Here is a 22500-nt window from a genome sequence, read left to right as displayed (position 1 = left end):
GACAGGCCGAAGCAAGATGACCCGTAATCGCAGGCTTTACATCACAGTTCCCCTCTGTTAGAAGTATGCTGTGACAACAGCCAAATGCCTCCCACTCCCGATGGATTTACAGCCATTGGATGGTCGTTGACACAAAAGAGTTCATCCGCAATTTGACAGGTTTTGATTTCCGTCCAATACCCACCACACACGGTATTGAATAACCTTGGTAGGGCCCGAACATGCGAAAGGCTGTGTAGGGTTACATGTTAACAGTAGCACTAACAGTGATCTCACATTAAATATACACACCCTCTGGCTGACCAAAGCCTTGTGAGAGGATTTAGTAGACGGAAACAGAACGAAGCCCGTAGTATATATATATATATATATATATATATATATATGCCAGTGCGTGTGCGTCTTTGTGTTTGTGCTTGTCCTCCACCACTTGACAACCGGTGTTGGTTTGTTTACGTCTTCGGAACTTAGAAGTTTCGCAAAAGAAAACAATAGAATAATTACGTGGAGTAAAACGATTAGTTTGACTAAAATTGCTCAAGGCTGTGCACCAGCCTGGCCACAGTCTAATGACTGAAATGTGTAAAAGATAAAAAATAAACACACACTCACACGCATATATACGCTATGTATATACATCCACACATACTTGTATAAATGTGTGTGTACAGATGTTTCTGCGAATAATGCCAGAGACAAATTTCCTGTCCCTCGCCAGCAAAATAATCAGTCTCTGGCTTCCCCTGACTCCCTACCTTTCTCTTCCGTTCGAACCCATCTTCGATATCGATTTGTTCGCTCTCTACCTCCAACCTCCTCACCCACACTTACTCATCCTTGATCTCTTCTCCGCTTATCTTTCACGCATGCGCAACACCAATGTGCCTCCCATTTCCTGTCATTCTCCACGCAGTTAACGCTCTGATGGACCAAAGATTAAGAAGAATTATTCTCACTCTTCGAGAAAGAATTTGTTAGAAAACTCGGTATATTTCCCCGAGAAGCAATCAGACATAAGAAGCCTCATATAAGACAGATAGATAGATAGATAGATAGATATGGATATGGAAATCCGTACACAGGTGCACACACACCCACACACACGCGCGCACACACACACATATATACACACACACACATTTATATACTAATGTATGTATACAAACATATGCGCACGCATGTGTGCGCATCGAGAAAGAGAGAGTGGAAGACAGGTGAAAGCTGTATGTTTTAATATTTCATATATCTTTCATATTTAACAGTCCGCCATTTTCTTTTATCTGTCTTTGATATAATTTTATCAATTTCATGAGATATCTTTTCCGTACAACAAATCTATGAATAATATATACATACTTGACCTCTCACAGCACATTCACGTTACGCATTCCCATATATAACCTTATAATTACATGTATAGATGGTCTACACGGGAAATACACGAAGATTTATTCATTTCTCTGAAAATATATCACTGAATAATTAGTTCAACTACTCATCATTCGAAGTAAATATTTATTATAAAGCATCCTAACATGTATAGTGCCAATCGCTGTGTTGTGCGTGTGTGTGTGTGTGTGTGTGTGTGTGTGTGTGTGTGTGTGTGTGTGTGTAGGCACAAGCATGGCCATATCTTGAAGATGTGCACTTGCAAACATCGGCGATCCACGTTCAGTTTCCTATTAGATGGTACCTGGGATGTGTGTTCGAAGATGTCTGCATTTCAACTAACTGGAGAATTGTGGAGGAAAGTGTAGAAAACCTTGTAGCATATATATTTGCGTGTTGTTTCTTTACTACCCACAAGGGGTTACACACAGAGGGGACAAACAAGGACAGACAAACACGGATTAAGTCGATTATATCGACCCCAGTGCGTAACTGGCACTTATTTAATCGACCCCGAAAGGATGAAAGGCAAAGTCGACCTCGGCAGAATTTGAACTCAGAACGTAGCGGCAGACGAAATACGGCTAAGCATTTCGCCCGGTGCGCTAACGTTTCTGCCATCTCGTCGCCTATGTGTATATATGTGTGTGTGTGTTTGTCTGTGTGTATGCATGCATGTATATACGTACGTACGAATGTATGTATGTATGTAGGTGTGTATGTATATATATATATATATATATATATATATATATATATATATATATATATATATATATATATATATATACTGATACAAACGTACTCATATATATATATATATATATATATATGCGTGTGTATTTGTGTGTATATGTATATACATATATACATACATGTATATGCGTAAATACTGAGAGATAGAGAGTGTGAGTGAGAGAGACAGACAAATAGACAGAGAGATCTACATGCACGTAACTGTATCTGGATGTATAGGAAAGGCAGAGTACAGAATTTATGATTTAGAATGTCTGTTCGCCGAGAGGGTCAGTTGAGGATTCACTGTGTGGCTTCTTGGACTGAGTCATCAGCTTTTTTCTCACTAGAAGCAAAAACACTGAACGTCAATCAACACCATGCATAGACGGGTGTGTGTATGTATGTGCGTGTGTGTGTAAATATCAAGATGTGAAGAGAAAAGATACATCAAACAGACTGAGTAAAAATGATGGACGGTGAAAATGGCCAAAGCAGTAATAAATTGTCATAAATTATGTAGAATATCTTCCTATATCCAAGAATTCTATCCCCAAAGCCCCATAGTGTTCCGTCAAATTCCTTACACAAAGGAATCTCGTTGAAGAACCTAGCTAGTCCACGTTGTCCTATCCATATACAGCAGCAACCTGCAGTCTTTATGGTTTCCTATATATATTATTTAATATACACTTAACGCATCACTTACGTTAATATTAACGTCAGTGGCCGCCATTTTAGACGCGTATGGAAAATTCCATCGGTAATTCACAGTAAATTGCTATTTGTTTCTTCCTTCCGTGATTGCTATCTTCTACACATGACTTCGATGAAAACCTATATTCCCTGAATCCATCAATCCAAAAATTCATCCATTCGTCAATAACAATAACAACAACAACAAAAGAAATAAAAACTGAAAAAAAAAAACACCAACACTCACAAAAACTTTCATCCTCTCTCACTCAATATATAAACATACATTTATACAGAAACGCTTGCGTGTGTATGTATGTGTGTGTGTGTGTGTGTGTGTGTGTGTGTAATGCATTGAATCTTATCCGAATTTGTGTGGTGTCATGGTGTAAACACTGCTCAATAGGTTTCTGATATATTAATTCTGTAATTCCATTTCCTGCATGCTACAATATATGGGATTCATTCCCATGTACTATACACAGGCTAATATATATATATATATATATATATATATATATATATATATAGTGTGTGTGCATGTTATATATGTATATTCAGTATATAGATGTGTGTGTGTGTGTGTGTGCGCGCGCGTGTGTGTCCGTGTTTCTGCGTGTGTGTTTGTGTGATATCTATGTATGTGTGTGTATATGTTTATTTTGCATAATCTTTTTAAGTGTTTCCACAACCAAAAACATTAACATACAGAAGCAAAAGACTGTAATATCCATCCTCGTATATTTCATCACCAAATCTCCCTCCCTTTCTCTCTCTCTCTCTCTCTCTCTCTCTCTCTCTCTCTCTCTCTCTTCCATATACACTTGTGTATATGTGTATGTGTGTGTATGCATATACATCTACATATAGACACTGTTGCATGGATTACATACTACAAAGGAGTGAATTCAATAAAAAATAGAGTGTGTGATTTCTAAATTGTCCGTGATATTATGTAAGAACTTTCGACAACGTTACATAATATTTCTGACAGAAATCTATATCACAAACAAACATATATCATTTCTAATGAATTTCCTTGCGCAAAAAGGATTATGTAACTGCCACAGAAAAACATGTAAAGAAGCTAACAGCAAATTATTTCCCCCTGTAAGCCTAAGTCATGTACGAGTTATCACCACTTTATGAAGTTTATAGCCAACACAACTGTAACATGATAACATCATTTGAAATAACAGGACTTCTCTTTTCAGGCATCTTTCTGAAGTGCAAGGTAACGTTTTGTTGTTTCATAAGGCTTATATGGCTCTTTCCACATATATAATCTCATTATAGGCATTATAAATATTTTACCTTTTATGTCTTACTATCATTAGAATATAGCCATGCTGGGGCAACGCCTCGGGGAATTTTTAGTTGGTATTCAAGCGAGAAGAGTGATGGATCCTAAAGCGTGGGATCCACTCATAAACTTGTGTTTTGCTCATAGCAATGTCCTTGTAAGCTGTTTGAAGTATGACATCTGTTTTCAGCAGAAAACACGATTTCACGGAAGCTCGCTGTTCTTTCGTTTCAACCGTCACAAAAATCGACGAAGAAAGACGCACCACGTGTCAGTACGACTTCAGTCGCCAGTCAGCAGAATGATGACTGAGGGCATATATATGTATATATATGCATATATATATATATATATATATATATATATATATATATATATATATATATATATATGCATATATATTTATATACATATGCATATATATTTATATATATATATGTATTACATATATATATATATTTATATATATACATATATATTTATATATATATATATGTATTTATATACATATATATATATATATATATATATATATATATATATATATATATATATATACCACTCATGAAAACACATAGTAAATGATCCACAAGCACTCAAGCAAACTGACTCCTCAACACTTGTTCCATTTGCCAAAAGGTTTGCAAGGCACCAGCAGGCCTCGAGACCACAGCCGTGTCCATAGAACATGATTTACGCTTTATTCTGCCGAATCCTTATTCGTCGTTCACGACAAAAGTATCCATCATATTAGCGATGAGACAATAAAATATTGTATGCAGCCATCTTTATATTCCTCCATTTTGCAAAGATGTGGGAAAAGTTTCACCGCGGAAAATGTCTTGCAAGAGAAATTTTCCTCATCGACAAAATATGTCAAAGCTCTCGCATCTGTGTCATAAATGACGTCATCGTAATGTAAGTCACGCGTTCATGCGTTGGTTGTTTATATATAAGAATAGGTGAATGCGACAGTACTGACTGGGTTACGAACGGCCTGCTCTGTGTTTGTGAAGTCATGTACTTCAATCCGCTGACGTCATACGTAGCCCAGCCTGATGTGCCTCCACGCTTTTCCTCCGAATGTATAAGTGGTCTTCGGAGAGAGTTACAGCACCGAAAGTTCTTCCATGTTCCAGGCTGTTGAATATGCGTTAAAATATAAATGCATTTAATGCAGGCAGTTCTGTACACAGGCACGGATACACACAACGACACAACACAAACACCCTTATGTAAATGTATGTATATGTATGTGTATATGTATATGTATGTGCATAACAATTCATATATAAGTGCGTGTGTGTATGGATATATAAATATATGTATGCATATATATATATATATATATATATATACATACATGCATATACACACACATATACATGTATATTGTATATGTATATATATTTATACACACACTCACAGATATATATATACATATACCTGTATATACACTTAAATGTTATATTGAATATATTTATGTGGGTGCGTGTATGTATACAAATGTTTACGAATATGTATGTATATTGGCGTACGTCTATCCATATACATTTATAAAGAGAAAGAGACAGAGAGAATCTGCTGATGTTCCTCATATTTATTCCTTCCGGGTGGTCACGGTGCACTGCAATCTTGAAATGAAGGATTGTCAATATTTGTTTGTGATACAACACCACCTAACTCTCTCTCTCTCTCTCTCTCTCTCTCTTTCTCTCTCTCTCTCTCTCTCTCTTTCTCTCTCTCTCTCTTTGTATGTATCTATCTATGTCCCTTTCACTTTATCTCCCTCTCTCCCCACCTCTCTCCCCACCTCTCTCCCCACCTCTCTCCCCACCTCTCTCCCTCCCTCTCTTTCCCACATTCACTCTTTCACCCTTTCTAACCCCCTCTTTCTCTTTCTTTTCTTTATATATCGCTGTTTCTTCTTCTTTGCAATGTTTTAGATCTCCTCAGATCTTCGAATTGCCAAATCTACAGGGAATTCTATAAAGTATACGGCTGTTCTAATATTACCGTTGTTATCATCATCATCATCATCAACACTGTCGTCATCATCATCATCATTTCTATCATTACTATTATTGTTGTTGTTGTTGTTTGTTGTTGTAATTATTGTTATTTTTGTTTTTTAGGAAATAAAATCTTAGTTGCTTATTTTGATGTTTCAATATTTTAGTTCGTATTTGTGGTCGTGTATATATATATGTGTGTGTGTGGGTGTGTATACATGTACATATAATTGTATGAGTGGGTGTGTATACATGTACGTGCATTAATGTATGCGTGTGTGTGTGTGTCTGTGTGTGTGTGCGCAGGAGATATTTGCATACGCAATATGACAGTGTTCGTATATACCTTCAAATAACCCGGAAATATCAAAAGCTAATTCCTCTCCTTTATATTTTCTCCTTTTCATTCCGCATCAAATATTTCTTTGTACAATTCTTTGTTATTTTATTTTATTTTTAATTAATGCTATGTGATATCATTTTAACGATAAACGTAAATAAAGTTCACTGTTTGTCTTAGATAAATCTTATACAATATTAATATACATAATAATACATGTGTGTGTGTGTGTATGTATATATATATATATATGTGTGTGTGTGTGTTTGTGTATGTATATATATATATATATATATATATATATATATATGAACTGCTTCACTGATTCATCTATTTAAATTTCTCTCTTATCCCCATATACTTTTGTGGGCATATATATATATATGTGTGTGTGTGTGTGTGTGTGTGTGTGTGTGTGTGTGTGTGTGTGTGTGTGTGTATGTATATATATATGTTTAATATTTGAGTGTAGGTGCGTCTGTGCGTGTGTGGGTGTGGGTGCATATGTGTGACCATATAAATATATATTTAAATGTGTGTGTGTATTCATACTTCTTAAACATGAATAATATTAACAGTAACTTCGAAGCCTTCGTTTGACGATGGCCTAACTGACCAGCACTTCGAAATCACTGCCAATACTCTTGTTTAAAAAACTAATTTCTACTTGACCAATAGATAGATTAAGTGCTAGGCTTCCGAAGTATACGTTCCGGGGTCGATTTGTTCGACTAAAAGGCGGAGCTCCAGTATGGTCGCACTCAGATGACTGAAATAAATAATTCAATATGTGACCGTGTGTCTATCGTTGGCGATTTTCTTTCTCCGTCTTCCCATCTTTGGACTTTTTCTATATTTCTGATGAAGAGCTCCGCTCGAAACGTGGAATACTCTTTCTTTTCTTTCCTTTCCTGAGTATCCAATAACACTGTACTTATTCCAAGTCCTCGCGTTGTTGCTTTTTCTTGCTTGTTCATGTTTGACTATATATACATACACATATACATGTGTATGTATATATATATGTAAAATTGCAAACAAGCCACCCTTATTAATTATTATGTATGTCTGTGCGCTTAGGGTGTCTGTGTGTCAAGTAGCCTGCTTACTAACCAAATGGTTTCGGGTTTAGTCCCGCTGCGTGGCACCTTGGGTGAGTGTCTACTACTATAGCTTCGGGCCGACCAAAACCTTGTGAGTGGATTTGGTAGACGGAAACTGAAAGAAGCCCGTCGTATATATATATATATATATATATATATATATATATATATATATATATATATATATATATATATATATATATATGTGTGTGTGTGTGTGTGTGTGTGCGTGTGTGTATATGTGTGTGTTTGTGTATGTGTGTGTGTGTGTGTGCGTTTGTGTGTTTGTGTGATAGAATAAGTACTAGGCTTACAAATAAGTCCTGAGGTTGATTTGTTCGACTAAAGGCGGTGCTCCAGCATGGCCATAGTTAAATGACTGAAACACGTAAAAGAATAAAAGAATATATATATATAAAGAAGGAAAGAAAGATAGCTATAGTCAATGTGTATTAATAAGAACCCGATGGTCTGAGAATAATATCAATTACCAAAATAATTTAAATTCACTTTTCATATACATTGTGACTTACTCGCGCGCACACACACGCACACACACACTCACAAACCAAAATAGTGAAATGAAAGAGCCCCCCGATCTCCGAAGTGGGCGCTGAAATCAGAATTGAAAATTAACTCATGTACATGATTTTTTTCTTTTTTTTTAATGATGTTACTATGAACAAATATTTTGTAGTTAGATCGAAAATGATTTTTCTTTGTCATTAGGAAATAAATATTCACATCTGTCCATTAGTTTATCTTGAATTCCTTTTGTATGGTTGATTTTAGCCATTTGTCCTCTCTCCTTCTCTCACTTCCGATATCTCTCTTTCTCTCATACTTGTTTGGTTCTGTTTTCCCCTCTTCTATAAATCTCATCTTAAATAACATATTAAATGTATTTCTGTCCGGGGTATTGCTCCAACTTCCGTACACGATTGGTTTTTGTACTACCATGTGCAAATAAACAGCAACACACATTCGCTGATTTATGCCTAGGTGATCATAGACATCTGTGAGTATTTTCACTGGCAAAGTTATATTGCGTCAGTACAAAAGGCGTATTTTGTATGTCTTTACAGCAATTTGTAGCTTGACCTTATTTCCAAACGTCTTCGAATTATCTATATTTATTTACATGCATTTACATCGATGTGTGTATGTGTTTGTCAACACGCAGAAACACATTTACGTTCGTACATATATATGTATATGTACACACACATACACATACATACATACATACATATACACACACACACACACACACACACACACACACACACACACATATATATATATATATATATATATATATATGCATACACTTACTAAGTTCTGTAACTTAGTGAGAGAAAAAAATAAAATTATATTGAAGGAACAAAATATATTGAGGAGTTCATTTTGTTCTTTGATGTCCAATGCTGAATGAAGAATGAATTTAAGCGACAAACTTGACGATATAATTATAAGAGAGCTAATTAAGAAGGAAATGCCTGCAATTATGTCTTAGGAATAATGATTCGTAAAGAATTCTAACTTTTCCGGAGGAAATAAATGTAAAAGGAACGATGGCGTCTTGACATTTGGCAACACATTTCCAACTGGATTTTGTGAAATAAAGAAGACAGACGGAAACCAGATTCGTTATTGTGGTAGTTGAAATTGAACCCATGGCAGTTGTGATGGAGTAGATCATATGATCAAAGACAGTCTACCCATGGCAATCCAGGCATTTCTAAAAACTTTATCCAGTATAATGAAGGTAGTATGAGTACAGGATTAAATTCTAGGAGAGGGGTGACAATCAAATAATGAGATAACATGGAGAATTTGCTCCAGCATGGCTGCAGCTCAATGATTAGAATTATGTGTGTCTGTGTGCGTGTGTGCATGTATGCATGTATTTATGAATATATTCATATGTATATCTGTATATCTATGCACACACACAAACACAAACACACACGCACACACACACACACACGCACACACACACACATATATATATATATATATATGGTAGAGGCGCTTGGTTCAGTGACTAAAGTGTTGCCCTCAAGACCATGTATGGTGGTTTCGATTCCTGGACAGGGCAGTGTGTTTTCTCTTAAGCAAAACACTTCACTTCACATTGCTCCAATCCACTTAAAGCGATTCTGTGGCGTATATATTCCCCCCTCATCACACCGTCCGGGATAGGGGATACATACGCCACAGAATCCGGAGAAAAAGTCGATCTTACGAAAAAGTCGATCTTACGAACCTATAGTTCGGAAGGGACATTTTATCTGATATATATACATATATGTGTATGTATGTATGTATGTAGGTATGTAGGTAGGTAGGTAGGTGGACAGCTATGGTGGTGTAAGCAGATGATGGCATACACACATATCCATCTTCTGCAGCTATCATATTTATTTTGACACAGAAGAGTGAATAAATGGAACTGCAATTTCCTAAATTCCGTTGCAATGCAGTCTGATCATTTGAAATATTTTTTGCAGAAGAAAAGCTGCACAAAACAAAAACAGAACAAAACTAATATATAACAAAACAAAAGAAGAAAATATATATGTTTTCAAAATGGCTGCTGGCCATTCGTCTTTCGTTAGGGTTCTATCTTTGTTGATCACCTTTGTCACTGCCAATATCATCTCACTTTCCTTTCTTCTCTTCGATTGATTATGACAAGACTTTTCTGAATTTTTAATTTTTCTTTATTTATTTCGTTTTTAAAAAAATCTACGTTTATGTATTTTTTAAAAATATTTTCTTCGAAATTCTGCGTCTCCTGACAATTCTGCATCATTTCCTGCTGCCAAGCAGGTGTTGGCATCATTTGTCGCGTAGTTTCTCTATATTTAGCAATATGTATTGTCTGTAACAGATGGAATCATAAGTGTGGTAGATAAATCTATTGTACACACATTGTGAGTATGGTAAGAGTTATAAGCCTCGATCTCCCCACAATGACAATCAACAGATGCCTTCGTGAATGGAAGAAGCATTGGACAGAAACAACAGCGACTCCCACAAGTGATATCTATTTGTACGTAACTACAGCTTTTAGATAATGAGTGTACGCTGGGAAACCTGTCCAGTGTTTCCACTACGAACGCAAGGAAATGCTGTGGTAAGTCTCTGTTTTAGTGGGAGCTGCCTCGAATATCTACAACAGAAGTAAAAGCGGCAAAGAATGAAGTCTGCCACAGAAGTAACAGCAAACAAACACTTTGATGTGGCGATTAATTTTAGTCATTTATGTATTATAATTCTTCTATATTTTTGAGATGAAAAATTCTGTACATTGTTTACATTATTTACATTGGACGGATATGTGTCCTCATCTTGTTTGTTGTCGCCACAACGTTTCGGCTGGTCTAATCTCCAGCCTTCAACAGGTGTCCTGGTGGAATTTTGAACCACACTCTGGGTTCTCATTCCTAAGGTATTATTTTTGCTGATGTTGCTTTTGTCGTTATCTATTATTATTACTATTTATTCCAGGCATACATACAAACATACATACATACATACATACATACACACATACATACATACATACATACATACATACATACCAGAAAGGAGAAAGCTAATTCGAACACTACAGATCTAATCCATCACAAGAACTGAAAAGATGTGTAAAACTTTCAGAAGTTTATCATTTAAATATATACGAGCATGTCTAGATATGTAACTATATGCATGAGAATACATACATACATACATACATACATACATACATACATACATACAGCTGTATAACAATCCTTCATTCACAATCCGTGTACACAAATACATGCACTCTTCTAAACACTTACAAAAATATGTAGGAGTTCTCCCTCGAAGTGTATTCAACAAAACTTAAATTTAATCTAAGGTGGTCAAGACTTCCCTCTCAGTTACGGTTCAAAGTGTGGCAACGAAGAAATACCACAAGGTAATTGAGGCGACACCAACAGCAAACTAAAAGACGTCCTTCAGGTTACATGCAGATTGGAAATTAGTTAATATCTCTTGCCTCGGTTACGGATTATGGAAGAGTTATGCATTGCCATCCTGTACCTCTTTCCATTAATAACTACAAGCAAAGTCCAATCAATGTGGCTCTGTCGAAATTCTTGCATGCTACAGTGGAAGCTAAGTACTAATACAACTAAGCGACCTAGTATGTGAGCATCTCTGTTGGTGTGTGCGAATGTGTGTGCGTGCGCGGGCGTTGTGTAAGTATAGATACACATATGCATCAAAATATTATGTGTGTGTCTGTGTGTGTGCATGTGTATGTATGCACACACAAACATATAAATACACATATACATATACATACATACATCATACATACACACACACACACTCACGCACACATATATGTAAATGTATATACAATTTTGATGTATATCTATGTATATCTGTATATTGATGTACACATGTAGATATATACGGTAACCCCTCGACTTCGCACCAAACCACCTCTTGCGATATGTGAAAATCCGCCAAGTAGAAACAATACTCTACTGTATATACATTTTTTATTATTTTTTATAATTTGTATATATTTATTTCATTACAAATGCAAACAACACCACGGAGGAATCGACGTAAGATGAAATAATAAACCACGATAGGTGAAACGCGATATGGCGAGGCATTACTGTATGTAGATCTATCTAGCTATCTATATGTGTGTATGAGTGTGTTTCTTTGTGAGTATACATATATGTGTATACATATGTGCATGTATATATATATTGATAAATAGGGAGTACAATAGATAGACAGACAGACAGATTGATAGATAGATAGATTCCACACTTAAGTTCTTAGCTTTCATAATTAAAAACAAATGTATCAATTCAAAATTAAACAACTTTGCTTTTATTTATCAGAAGTTGACCCATTTCCAATAAAACCACAACACAATCTTCTGAAAAGACTCACACCTCACCCATTCTACTAAGCAACATGTCACATACTCATGGAAACATAAATATTGACAAGTGTAAAATCATTTTACTAAAGACTGCACCACCGCCATCTATCTCGCACGTGCAGCGAATTATTATATCTGGCAATATGTCATGTGTGTGTATATATATATATACACACGAATATACACGCTTTCACACAGGAAATAACTTCGTACTTCTCTCTCTCTCTCTCTCTTTCTCTCTCTCTCTTTGTATCTCTCCCTCCCTCCCACTCTCTTTATCTGTATATGCATCTATCTATCTGGTTGTCTGTTTATCTACCTATCTGTTTATCTCTATCTACCTACCTCTCGATCTTCCCATCACTCTTTACACACACACACACACACACACACACACACACACACACACACACACACACACACACACACACACACACACACACACACACACACACACACACACACACACACACACACACACACACACGCGCGCGCACACACACACAAATATATATATATATATATATATATATATATATATGTATCCAATATCCTGATGATATTGAATGAAGATATTGTATCTACCGGGGTTTGAACTGTCTATCAAGTCACAACACGGACGTCAGACAGACAGTACTTTACGCAATATGCGTGCAGTTCCAAGCAATGCTGATTTTTGCTATACACGCAGATCCTAAGGTATTTCTAAAGTTTCCAGTTGTCTTTTCAGCTTGGGTGGTATTGAACTCAATGCTCCGATGACAACAAGGACAACCTTTATGTTTGGCTCTCGTAGCTGCCACATCTTAACAATCTCAATTCTCAGCTCTCCATATTTATCAATCTTTTCTCTTTCTTTCATGATGATATGTTGATCTCCTGGCACTGCCAACACGATTATTAGGCACTTTCGTTTGTCCCTCTTAAAAGTTACTATATCCGAACTCCGGTGCTCTAACACTTTGTCTGCCTGCAAGTCAAAGGCCCAGAGGATTTTTATCTTCCCGTTTCCATCTATTACCTTTTCTGGTGTATGTTGGTACCAAGCACTCATTACCTCGTAGCCATACTTCCGGCATAGTAGCCAGTGTATATATAATGAGACTTTACAAAAATAAAAAAGATGAAGACGGGTGTGTAAATATACATATATTTGTGGAAATATATATATATATATATATATATATATATATATACGTACATCTACATATATATTTTTTCGTACATCTATATATATATATATATATATATATATATATATATATATATATATATATATATATATATATATGACGTACACACACACACACACACACACGCACACATACGTGTCCATATATGTGTGCAAATATGCGAGTGCATTTGCATTGTTGCATTCATAGACGGATAGATAAAGAGCGAGATGGAGAGAGAGATGAAGAGAGAGACATGGAGAGAGAGAGAGAGATATCTAGGTCTTACTTATTAAACATTTATAATTAAGAAACAGGTATTTCAAAATTAACGAAATTATTTTTCCTGTATTTACGAGACGGTGTCCTATTTACAATGAAACAGCAAAACTAATGAAATGAGACACGTTCCACACTGTACTGTGTATCATTTCACATATTCATACACACATACATATAATTGTAAGATCATATCATTAAACAAAGCACTGAGTTGCTGCGTTGGAAATCCCTACGCCATTAATATATCACGTTCGCTGAATAATTATCATATTTCTAGAGAAAAGTAATCGGATGACATGCAGTAGAAACGGAATCTTAATAGTGTCGTTGAAAAATTAGTATCTATCTATCTACCTAATTATCTACCAAAGATCATTTCTTAAGTATGTGTCGCAACGGTATCCGATTCTATTGAGCGGATCAACAACATCACGATGATGTGAGATTGCGTTGAGTCCTGACCGTGAAACAGGTTTTTCTCTATCGTTCGTTTCTCGCCTCTAACGAATGTGAGAAATCTATTGAGGATCGTTCTTAAGAGGTTTAATAAATTCTTAAAGAGGGACTCAATACTTTTTGAGTGATAAGGAAAAAAAAAGAAATACATCTATCTCTTTATCTGCCTATCTCTCTATATACCCTGTATTGAAGCTGCAAAAACATCACAAAAGCCATCGATATTCAGAGTCTCACTTTCCAGTTTGTCGGGAATGGTTTCGAAGATGGCACAAATGCTTCTACGGGAAGGCGAGTATGTTGATCTGTACGTTTGTATAGCGGGGAAATGATTCTACCAAACATGGGCAATTGGATCGATCGATGTGAGTAATTCAAAAAAGTTAGTTACCTTTTGCACGCCATTCGGTTGAACCCTCGTACGTGCATACGTGCATGTTTTTGTATGCACGAATGTATGTATGTATGTAAGTATGTATGTATGTATGTATGTATGTGTGCGTGTATGTATGTACATATATATGCACGCAATGTATATATGCAATGTAAGCATGTATGCATAGGAAGAGATAAGTATATAACTACAGAGGTGTAGAAATACATGTGTATATGTATGTGTGTATATATACAGAGAGAGAGAGAGATGGAAATAGAGATAAGAATACCTAAAGATATATACATAGAGGTACGTAATACATTTATATATGTACATGTCACGTGTGTGTGTGTGTGTATGTGTGTGTGTGTGTGTGTGTGTGTCTGTCTCCGTGTGTGTGTGTTTTACTCACATTGCGACTAATTTTCAGATAAAAAAAATGCCAACTCTAAATTCCAGCTTCGGGGAAATTCAAATTAGATTCCTTCAATACTTAAGGGACCGTTTTCCAAGAAGCATCTTTTTCTACTTCTTCCATCTTTCCACTTCCTCTAACTTTGCTAAGAACACAACGCTCTTGTTTGATGCATTATTTAAATCTTTAGCATTCCACTCTCTTTTCTTTCTTTCTTTCTTTTTCTTTCTTTCTTTCTTTCGCTTCTCTTAATCTCTTTCTTTTTATTCATCTCAGTCGTCACCTCCCCCCTCTTCCTATCATCTTCCCACCACTTACCTCATTTTCTTTTTGTTTCTCCATTTTCTGCTTTTATTTCGTTGAAATTTTTTGGATGTACTTTGTTTTCTTCTAATCGTTTTCCTTCGTTTCTTCTTCCACCTCCTCCCAGTCTACATCACCACTACCACTATCATTGTCATCATCATCATCATCATCACCGCGAAGACGTCCTCATCTTCGTTCATTTTGTCATTATTCAGACTCGTCATCTACCTTCTCCCGCTACTCTTCATTTTACTACTTCCACTAATACTAATACTAGAGCTACAAGTTCTAGCACTTCTGACACTGCGACAGCAGCAGCAGCAGCAGCAGCAGCAGCAGTAGTAGCAGCAGTCTGTATCAATTCTCCATTTGATTAATGATACACTACATTACCACATAAAGCAACACAAAAACCAACATTATCGGTTCAACGCGTTCCTTTGTCCATTTTGCACAACTCACTCTTTTCTGTTCTATCGGATGTCTTTCTTTTTAACTATATTTGTTGTTATCGGTGTCACTTCCGTTATTACCGTTGTCATAATCCTTCCGTTTCTCTTCTTCTTCTACTTTAACTACTAACTACTGCTGCTACTACTACTACTACTACTACTACTACTACTACTACTACTACTACTACTACTACTACTACTATTACTACTACTACTAACGCCACCACTATCACCACCACTACCACCACCACTACAGCTACTACTATAACTACCACTACTACTACCGCCACCACCAGTACTACCAACTCTACTACTACTACTACTTTCTTCTACTACTCCCCTCATTATTCTACTTCTTCTACATCCGTTTCTTATTTTCTTCTCTTCTTTATTCATCTTCTTCTCTTCCTCCTCCTCCTTATTTTCTTTTCCTCCTTATCTTATTTTCTTCTATTCCTTTTTTCCTCTTCTCCTCCTCATTTTCTTCTTCTTCACCTCCTCCTCCTCCTCCTCCTCCTTATTTTCTTCTTTTCATTTTCGTCTTCTTCTTCTTCGTCGTCCATGTCTGCTACTGTTTCTATGTATTTAATGTATAACTGCTCGTGCTTCCTAGCGTCTTGTGCATAACAGATGTGATACAATTTTTCATATTATTGTTCAGCCCTAGGTCAGCCCCCATCCAGTGGTAGGAACACCGCCTTTATACCACTCACAATGTATATTAGAGTTACAGTAAACATCATAACCGGAATATCGGTGTGGAATTTGAATCTATTTAGCTAGTATTTCAAGAAAACTTTGGCACTACACTGAGACCAAAATTTACAGAAATGACTTCCCGGTCAACGGAAATTCTACCATGGCATATTCTACAACCAGGAATTTAGTTTTTTGACCATTATCTAACTGTATACTCTATCATGTATAATTGCAGTGATGCATCAACAAGGATTACTTTGGCTCGGGTGGAAAGAAGACAAGAAAAGACGTCAAATTTCTAAGTTGCCGGCGTAGTTTCTGTTTTGGTCGCTCAGAGATCAGGGGGTCTCTACAGGTTGATCCCCTACTTTTCCGCATTGAGAAATCACAACTCCAGTTCTGTGGACATGGGGGATGTCGCAGGAAAGGATCGCAAGACAGATTCTTCGAGCCGAGCCAACCAACTGGAGACTTTAGAGTAGACGAAGAACGAAATCTTTGGATAATGCCCATAGTGTCTGTTCGAACACTTGGGAATCCAACGGAAAACTCCATTGTCGGTTGTTTCTCATAAAACCCTCAGGGGAGGTGCCTGATTACATTTTCCTTCGAGTAATACTAGGAGGAGGAGATGGATGTGTATAGAGATGGGTGGAGGCATGGATGATGATGACTATAATGTGTCATCCATACTTCCATGGAAGAACGTGAAGAATTCAATTCCTACGATCTTTCTCTGCCGTTTTCTTTTAAACATTTACCTTTTATTTGTTCCGATTGGACGGCAGCCATACTGAAAAATCGATCCCGGTACTTATTCTTTAAGCTTATTCTATCGGACTCTTTTGCCGAACCGCTAAGTCACGGGGACGTAAACACACCAGCATCGGTTTTCAAGCGATGTTGTGGGGACAAACACAAACACACAAACATATGCACATACATATATATATATATATATATATATATATATATATATATATATACGACGGGCTTGTTTCAGTTTCCGTCTACCAAATCCACTCACAAGGGTTTGGTTGGCCTGAGGCGATAGTAGAAGACACTTGCCCAAGGTGCCACGCAGTGGGACTGAACCCGGAACCATGCGGTTCGTAAGAAAGCTACTTAATACACACCCACTCCTGTGTATGTATGTATGTATGTATGTATATATGTATGTATGTATGCATGTATGTATGTACGTATGCAATGTTAACGTAGGTCGGTTTTGAACACAGAACGCACAGATCGGGAATAGGCCCCCAAAAATATATCCAATCTCCCATCCTGACGACTCTGTCACAATTAATGTGACAGCCCTTTCTTGAAATAGATTTACCTGGCGTTCATATATTTTATGTAATTAGCTGGTGATTTTAATTACAGTTACAATTAGTATAAGGATAATAAACTAGCTTAATGAATGTTTCACAAAGATTAACAGTGGGAGACAGTCCACATCGTTTCATTTTATTGAATTTATTATAATCGATCATGATGGAGGAACAGTCTAATCTATATTAGAATGATGACAACTTAGGGCATGTTTCTGTTTAATTATATCTTTTCAGTAAAGATTTGTCACTGTATTACAATATTACCAGGATGAAGACAATTGAAGAGCATAAGGTCTGGGAATAACCCGAACACGAACAATCTTGAAAAATGTTAATATGTATACGTGTGTGTGTGGGCGGGGGATGTGTATGCGTACATGTGTACGTATGTCGGTGTATTCGAAAGAGATTTCGTTAAGAATACATTGAAAGTTAATACACTGACCTACATTCCTTCAATCATTCTGTATTTAATTCCTCTCGTCTATAAATCCAAACGAATATGTATGCATGGAGGTGTATATATATATATATATATATATATATATATATATATATATATGTGTGTGTGTAAAAATATTTATACATTTATATATATATATATATATATATATATATATATATATATATATATATATATATATAGGGAGGGAGAGAGTGTGAGTGGTACATATATACATTCATATATATATGCATTTATGTGTCATTGTTCAGTTTCATTTCAAGATTTCCTATGTATGCACGTATGTATAGATGTACGTATGTGTATATGTTCGTATGTGTGTGAGCGTGTGTGTCTTCACACATACACAGCACATATATATATGATGTGATATATGTAGTTAATGTGAGACATGCCTACTAGGAAGCGGGTTGGTCGGGGGCGGAGGGGGGAGGCGTGGGCCATAGGACCACATCAGACAGAAACAATCTCAAACGATCAATAGAAGCAGCGAGAAAGTGGCATCCAAAACAGGAGTAGTGGCGCAACTGCTCAACATGTGTGACGAAGCACTCACCAATTGTTACGCTACATTAATTTCTATGCTATACAAACAGCATATTGTAAAAAACCATATCGAAATTTATTTCAAGTGCTGCCAACTAATGAAAACTGACCTCGTGGCGCCTTACAACCAACCAAATCGAAATCATATTTTGTATATACATAATTATCAATTTACAGTTTGGAGAAGTGGTTTTATATATTTCTTTAAAGACTTGTATATTTATATTTTTGTTTATCCGTCTATTTATTAATGTATTCCATGTTTCCTTATCTCTATTGAATAGATATTGATTCTTAATATACAAAGAATTTTTATATTTATCCATTGGAAATAGGGAAATAAGAATTATCCAATATTTTCTTCGGGCAATATTGATAGTCGATACGATGTGTATCTACTTATCTCTTGTAGATATCGCATACTTAATCCTAAATTCGTATATAAATGATACACACACACTAAAATATACATACATACATACATGTGAAGGCACGTGGTTTAGTGGTTAGGGTTTTCTGCTCACGATCATAATGTTGTGAGTTCGGTTCCCGACGGTGCGTTGTATCCTCACGTAAGATATTTTATTTCACGTTAATCCAGTGAACTCAGGTGGCAAAAATGTGTAATTTAAAAGGTCAGCATCACATTCTGCGTCACGCTGGATCCTGCCCCCAGCCGCGAACTACGTTATGGGTATGCATGTCTGTGGAGTACTCAGCCACTTGCACGGTGATTTCACGAGCAGGCTATTCCGTCGATTGGATGAATCGGAACCCTCGTCGTTGTAACCGATGGAGTGCCAGTACAGGCATACATACTAATTTATCCAGATCACAAGTTCCGGTTTATACCTGTAATTATTGGGGCCCTGGGATATGTAACACACTGCCTATATACAAATCTCGAGAAATTAGGCTTCTCAAAATCAGAAATGAGAAAGCTAATTCGAAGACTACAGATCCAATCCATCACTGGAACTGTAAAAATCTGTAAAGCTTTCCAGAAGTTTATCGTTTAAATATAGATGAGCATTTTCCTTTCTTTGCTCTAGCTACCATTACTTATAAGACTTGCCAACTTTTCAGAGTAGTCAGACTTGTTCATCACCACTGTAGCATTTCCCTTGTCCGCTGGAAGTATTATGCCGGAATCGTCACTCTGTAGTCTTTTGATAGCGAACTTTTCTTCCTTAGTGATGTTTGGTTGAGGAGTTGTTTGCTTCTTTCTGGTTCCTGTCTCACCTTCCACCTTACTTCATCTCCCAGGCTTGCATGCGTTAGTTCGATGACCTGGGTTGAACATGAATAACAGGAAAGACGTCGGTGATGCCCTCTTTACCTCCAACCTTCCAATTCCAGACGTTCCACTGGGTGCGTATGGCTCCGCGTGACAATAGAGGCACCTGAAAGAAGTAACGAAAGCCTGGTATAGTTTATTAAGCCACCCAGACCCACGACCAGCGCCAGCTGGAATTGTACTTGTACCTCTGTACATATGTATTCAAGCTTAAATCTATCTGAAATATACACACATATTCATACATTTAGGCTTATACCTACAGAAATGTGCGTACTCATGTGTATCTATAACTACACATGTATGTAGATGTGTGCATGAATGTGTATATATGTATTACATTATATTGTGCATGTATATATGTGTCTATATCTGTATATAAGTATGTGTATGTGTGTGTATATATATACATATATCGATAGATAGATAGATAGATAGATAGATAGATATGCATGAATTTCCTTGTCGAATGTGCACATATATTCGCGGCTCATATTCCTGGCTAAACGTATCGTTTGCTATAATTTGATTGGTTGGTTATCTTTACTGCTGTTTAGTATATTATTGGCTTATCTCGCTCATGTTTCAAATTATTGGTTTCTTTCAATGGTGTTTGCTAGTTTTTTTCAACAGTTTCTCATTGATACATTCCACACACAAATAGAATTATTTTATTCAGCACCACTAGTTCAGAAATTTAAAACTTTGGATATTCCGTGTGCTTTTTGGAGCAGACAAAAGGAGACCTGCTATGCAAATGCTTCTCAGTCAGAGCACGTTGCAATGTGGTCGGCCTAAATAATGCCAAAGTTGATATAGAACCTGTGCGTGTGATTATTACTGGCATAATGACCCTCCCGAGATAGAACAAAATCTGTTTCAACGGAAGCATTCTCGTCAGGAATCTTGAAAGCAAATAGAAAAACTTGAATTCAATTTTATACTAAGAGCAAAGAATGAAAAAAATACGTTTGTGTAATTTGGACAACTACTATGGCGGCTACTGAATTCATTGCTACTGCAACTACTACCGCTACAGCTGCTGCTACGACCACTGCTGCGACAGCTGCTGCCACTACTTCTGCTGCTTCGACGGCTACTACTGCTGCTGTTGCGCTTATTAGGTACTAACTAATAGGAGATATATACTTTGGGTTTCCCTGCTAATCTTTTCATCCGCATGATGATCCCGAGGTAGGATCCATTTGCATTAATTGACCAACACATTCATTTAGCAACACCGCCACCCTATTAACATTCCACTCTGGCGCAATTTGAACTCAGGCGTTAAAGAGTATTTTATTAAAACACGTTAGGTCTTTTTGCCAGCCACCGTTCTAATTCTGACATCCACCGACCATACAAATAAAGCTAAATAACAAATATTACATAGACAACCGTTATTATTATTATTATTATTATTATTATTATTATTATTATTATTATTATTGTCACTGACACATCTACTCAAGCACTTGACGGGCATAAACAGTATTTTAGAAGTTGAATATGTTCCAAGCCTGAGGCTAATTGCACAATTGAAATGCATTCCATGAAACTGTTCGTTGTACACAAGCCAGGTTCTTCGATAGACATACATACACACGCACATACATAAAGGTATGAATGCACATATATATATATATATATATATATATATATATATATATGTGTGTGTGTGTGTGCGTGTGTGTGTGTGTGTATGTATGTATGTATAACATGTCTGTGTCTGCGCAAGTGTGTAAAATACCTATAGATACATAATCTGTTTATGTGTATGTATATGCGCGTGTATCATTCTGATTGTCTACTATGGCGCTGGCCGACCAAGTCTGCCGATATATCACAACTTAGAGAAACCCCCAGTCACCACACTGGGCCGCTGGAAATGGTATTTGTGTATAAATATTTGGCCGAAGACTTCAAATGTTAACTGTATGCTGCCCACAACAATAAATATCTTACAGAAAATTGCAAGAGGCGAATTGGCAGGCTCTTGAAATTATAACTTCCAATCCTGCCGAAGTCACCTCTGCCTTTCAATTTTCGGGATCGACTAAGCCAAGCGTCAGTCGAATATTAGGGTCGCAGTAATCTAAGTAACCTAATGCTTAGCGGTATTTCGCCTGCCGTTACGTTCTGAGTTCAAATATATGTATATATATATGTGTGTGTG

The 22500-nt window shown here is 36.5% G+C and overlaps 1 protein-coding gene and 1 non-coding gene across 3 annotated transcripts in view; both read left to right on the top strand.

Annotated features, from left to right (window-relative positions):
- Positions 1-22500, top strand: part of LOC106872790 (uncharacterized) — a 932929-nt gene that overhangs the window by 705553 nt on the left and 204876 nt on the right. The gene's annotated exons all lie outside the window — the stretch shown is intronic.
- On the top strand, positions 14332-14562 carry LOC128248410 (small nucleolar RNA U3). The gene has a single exon (XR_008264655.1). It is a non-coding gene; the product is annotated as a small nucleolar RNA U3 (small nucleolar RNA).

The sequence above is a fragment of the Octopus bimaculoides genome, chromosome 7 (assembly GCF_046866305.1).
Source record: "Octopus bimaculoides isolate indiv1 chromosome 7, ASM4686630v1, whole genome shotgun sequence".
Taxonomy (NCBI): Eukaryota; Metazoa; Mollusca; class Cephalopoda; order Octopoda; family Octopodidae; genus Octopus; species Octopus bimaculoides.
This window is presented reverse-complemented; position numbering and strand designations above follow the sequence as displayed.